Source organism: Gobio gobio (assembly GCF_949357685.1).
Source record: "Gobio gobio genome assembly, chromosome: 15".
NCBI classification, from domain to species: domain Eukaryota; kingdom Metazoa; phylum Chordata; class Actinopteri; order Cypriniformes; family Gobionidae; genus Gobio; species Gobio gobio.
In genome coordinates this window covers 42023801-42029439 of record NC_137108.1, presented here as the reverse complement: position 1 = coordinate 42029439, position 5639 = coordinate 42023801, and positions in this window count along the sequence as shown.

The following is a 5639-nucleotide window of genomic DNA, read 5'->3' as shown; positions in this document are numbered from 1 at the left end:
AAACAATGGTGTCAATTGTGTCATTACATTTTTTTCACATTACAACTGTCCATCAATTTCTTCCATAACCAACTGTACTTAATGTATAATAGGCTATACATATTTCATATTTTTAAAATGTTAGTGTAGGCGTAGGCTACTTGGCTCTCAAGAAGAGTGTCGGTGTCGGTGAAGATCATTCTTTAAATGAGATAGCCTTTGTGATACTTGTGAACAAACTACTTTCATTGTGAGTTTTTGTTTTTAAATATGTGGTATCCCAGGTGAGTTTTAATCACTTGACAAATTTTCAAGGAGCCCGACTGTGTAAAGATTACCAGAATTAATATTCAATTGACACAATGTCCATTGCTTCCATCTAAAATAAGAGACATGCCCTGCGCCCCAATGCGCATACTATACGTCCTAGTATGTGAGATTAGAATAAGTGTGTCCCAAAGAGAATGCCAAAAGTCCCCGGATGGTCTAATATTTCCTCATGAAAGACCCACGATTGGTAGATCAAAATGCTTATTTTTTTTCGTTCAAATAAGGTAGGAAATTACATTAAATGAAATGAGACACAGGTTATAGATATGAATGGGAGAAACCCACCCTCCTACTTATGAATGGGAGAAACAGCAACGCACAATATGGTGGAATACGTCCCGCCTTCTAAATAAGAGAGCCAATCGCTGATTGGCAAAGTCATTGCGTCACTGCAGAGCACTGGTTCCCATAGAAACCAGGATGCATCCGAAATAGCATACTGTGAAGCAACACTGGTCACATGATAATTGCGTCCCAATTCAGAGGCTGCACCCTTCGATGGCGCATTCGAAGGCTGTTTGTCTCACCGCGGTGTGACGAAGGCTTTTCACACACTTTAGTATGCAATGAACATAAGTAATCGAATATTGGCTGCCTCAAAATATGACCAGATCCTTTCAGTCCATCTTGATAGCGTTAGTGACCTCATTGCAGCAGAAGGAAGGTATCACACCCCGTGCTATATGACATTCCTCCGGAAAACCACAAAGACTAAAGAAAATTCCTCATCATCAGATTTAGCCATGGAATGGCTTTTTGATAAATTGACGTGTGCTCCTTCAAATGCGGCTTCATTTCGTTTCCCGTGAACTGAAGGATGGATCCTCATCCTTTGTGGCCTTGCCTACCCCAGAATTCAGGATTTGTTTTGAGAGAGAAATTGCTGAATTACACTTTTAAACAGTGTTGGGTTTCAACTTGCTCAAATAAAAACAGAGGTTCAAATGTTGACATATCGTACTAAGATGCGATTATATATAGTTTATACTCTTTATTCAGAAATGGACCATGGTGAACATATTTAGACAGTTTGTATGAGTTGAAAGGATGCAGCCTTTGGATTGGGACACAGCTATTGACAGCATGGTGAATGTAAAATGTTCAGATTACATTTAAACTACGCACATTCATTCTGGAGAACATACTTTTTTTTTTTTTTTGCGGTTGTCGAGTAATTACTTATTCAAAAATGACTACTACCTAGGCTACTCAAGAGAGTTTATGATTCGAGAGACTAGGACTGCACGTGCATGCGCATTGGCTGGTCTAGCCTGACAAAGCCTGACGCTTTTTTCATGTCAGATTTTGTTGCTGATTAAAATATGTTATTTTGTGAGTTCGGCAAGCAGTTTTCAATGCCGAAATAGCTGACTCGAGTGAACAACAGACTTTCCTTGAAAGGGACTTTTGCAGGTGGACGGTCAAGGCACAGCACGAGGATAAATGAAACGTTGCCTCCTTCAGCATAACCAATCACTGTCAGAGAGGTAACTAGTCAAACCAATCCACTTACAGTATCACATGAGTCACCAAACCTTGTTGTTGACAGGTGGTGAACAGAAACTTAATATCGATAAAATACAAATTAATGAAGGGCCTGTCTACAATTGAATGGTAGTGATACATTTATCTTCACACGGTGAGTAGATGATAGATTGAATGGGGCTCTCCATTCATGTAAAAATGTTTAGTCTTGTAGTAGGTTTGTTAATGTTTATTATGTTTATCTTTAGTCTCTGACGCTGCTTGATTTGTTCAGTTGATTTATTGATAGATATCGAGGTATTTGTGTACGCTAAAAATTTAAATTAAATATTTTTTAATGGTTCGATCAACATAAGTTATTAGCCTTCAGAAAAAAAACCCTGACCGGCTGTCACTGATTATTACAAACTCAAACTGAAGCGATAAATCAGGCCTACTGAGATATAGGCCTATTGTAGTCTATTTGAAATATTTTTGTATGATATAGACCACACGAGGGTGCTGTTTGTCTAGGTAGATGAATTCATATGTTGTTTTCAACTCTTAGTGAAAAGTCATGCTATGCAGTTAAGTTAAATGTGATATGATATGACTCAATTATTTATAGCCGGCTACACAATGGCTAGAAAATTAACAGGATGGGGAAAAGAGCTATACAATGAGGGATTGGGTTTACATGAGGGTGTCAATGGTTTTTTAAAATGGATTTGAAAGGGAAATTGATGACAGGAAAAGCTAGAAATGTATTGCCAACTTTGTTTACCATATTTAGATTGTTTTTAATTTATTTATTTATGGAAAAGAAACACATGGGATGTATTTTCTAATGTGAAATTTGATATATATATATATATATATATATATATATATATATATATATATATATATATATATATATATATATATATATATATATATATATATATATAATATATACTCATTCATTCATTCATACATACATACATACATACATACATACATACACACCGATAAAGCATAACATTATGACAGGTGAAGTGAATAACACTGATTATCTCTGTTATCACCTGTTGGTGGGATATATTAGGCAGAAAGTGAACATTTAGTCCTCAAAGTTGATGTGTTAGAAGCAGGAAAAATGGGCAAGCGTAAGGATTTGAGCGAGTTTGACAAGGGCCAAAATGTGATGGCTAGAAAACTGGGTCAGAGCATTTCCAAAACTGCAGCTCTTGTGAGGTGTTCTCGGTCTGCAGTGGTCAGTGTCTATCAAAAGTGCTCCAAGGAGAGACAGTGGTGAACCGGTGACAGGGTCATGGGCGGCCAAGGCTCATTGATGCACTTGGGGGAGTGAAGGCTAGTACAGATGAGCTACTGTAGCTCAAATTGTGCAATAAGTTGATGCTGGTTCTGATAGAAAGGTGTCAGAATACACAGTGCATAGCCACAGAGCAGTCAGGGTGCCCATGCTGACCCCTGTCCACCGCCGAAAGCACCAACAGTGGGCACGTGAGCATCAGAACTGGACCACGGAGCAATGGAAGAAGGTGGCCTGGTCTGATGAATCACGTTTTCTTTTACATCACATGGCACCAGGATGCACTCTGGGAAGAAGGCAATCCAATCTCAATCCAATCGAGCATCTGTGGGATGTGCTGAACAAACAAGTCCGATCCATGGAGGCCCCACCTCGCAACTTACAGGACTTAAAGGATCTGCTGCTAACATCTTGGTGCCAGATACCACAGCACACTTTCAGGGGTCTAGTGGAGTCCATGTCTCGAAGGGACAGGGCTGTTTTGGCAGCAAAAGGGGGATCAACACAATATTAGGAAGGTGGTCATAATGATCAATAGTGGTCAACATAATTCTTCATGTAGCATGTTATGCCATTTTATGTCATGTGTCTTTAGGCTATAGATGCACCAAAAAGTTTCATCCGGTTGTGCTGTTGCTGTATTCATTGGTTGATTTTCAGTGGCAACATTGTTTTTACTTGCAGTGACGGAGTGCATGAATAATGACTGTAATGATTTATTTTGTTGTTGTTGTTGTTGGTTCCGTTGGGTCTTTTTGTTGTTGCACAGGAATATCCTCAGAGCTGTGAATTGCATCAGCCGGTTCAGGGAAAGTCTTTTCACTGTCACAGCATCTTGTGCAGCTTACTTTGTCTTTGCTGCGTTAAAAAATAGAAAAATGACATGCACGAGAGACACAAAGATGCATGTGCTGGAAAGATAAGCAAGCCTTTAGGGTTTATAAGTACCTAACCTCTCTCTGTCTCTCTCTTTATCTTTATTTTTTCTCTCACTCATTTTCTCCCTCACACACATACACACGCCGAACAATTCTGCATGCCTTAAGAGGATTTACAGGGTGATTTGAAGTGTAATCAGAGTATGAAATATTAAGAAAGCCAGGGCATCTACACTGCGCCTCTGCAGACGGGGATAAGAATTTACTTTCGCTCGTCAAGTCTAGAAGAGTTCAGAAAGTGTTGTTTGTTTATCGAAGCGTTTGTGTTTAATAACTTGCTCATCAACTGCCAGATGTGACTGACGCCATTTAGAAAGTATCTTTCATAGTTTGACCATTCCATAGCAAACTATTATGCTACTTTTACTATTTCTATCACATGTTAATGTTAAGTAGTAAGAGTTTGTGTTTGTGATTTTCCTCATTTGTAAGTTGCTCTGGATAAAAGCGTGTGCTGAATGAATAAATGTAAACGCAGTAGTAGTAGTATATCTTGTTCAGTCATGAAACTCTAGAGGTTGCATGCAATCTGCAAGCAATCACATCATTACGCATGGCACAATCTGATTGGCCTCTGCTGATTCTGCAGCCAATGAGATTGCTTACTCAACATTTAAATAGTCTGGTTGATTGTTTGCTCTAAGCTAGTCCTGCAGTGCGCTATACCTGCAGTACCTCCCCAGCTCCACCTGCCTGGATCTGTTACAGGATTTATGTATGTCTATTTATGCAACAGAAACATATCTACATGCTCACAGCAGTGTGTATGTGTATCAATTAGCAGTGGCAAGTCCATACTTGCTCTGGAGCAGCAGCAGCGTAGGAGATCTAGGGTCTAGCAGATATAGATCTGGTCTAAAGTCAATAGCGTTAGTATGCGCCATGTTAGTAATATGCGCCTATAGGATTACACTGTAAAAGGTTATTATTGTGTACATAAAAGATAAAAATGCCTACATGTCATAATGGATAGTCATTGCTAGGGGTGTGCGATATTGACAAAAAATTATATCTCTATATTTTCTGGGATTTTCTCAATAACAATAATTAGACGATATTTTGCTGAGTGTGTTATTGTGCTGGTACCCCTTGGCAGGTTTAGGACTGCTGTGGTCAGCTGACTCCTAAAGTTTTTTTTTATATTTTTCATATTCTGTGCTGTGGTCAGTTCACAGCAATGACAGAAATCATCTTTAACAATCAGTTAAAATAAATTTTTTACCTTTTTATGGCCATTTTTTACCTTTATACACAAAGAAAACCCCGAATTATATGCATGCATCATCTTTTGTGTCAATTTCATGAATTTAATAACGTTTAATTTTAATAATAAGACACGACAGGGCTGTTACCAATCAAATTAAATAAGTATCAACAAAATTCATCTTTGCAGTGCAGAGTAAACACAGAAGCTGCATCTGAAGTAGCATTTAGATGCATTTACACAGACTGTTTAATGCAGCTCAGAGGAGACTAATGAATAGCCTGCAGTTAATAATGTTTTTATTTTTAATATAACATAAACATAAAAACATAAAACGTTGAATATTGATATTTGAAATGATTTAAAACAGGAAAAAATACTTTAAATGTGAAATTAAAATGTCAGCAAG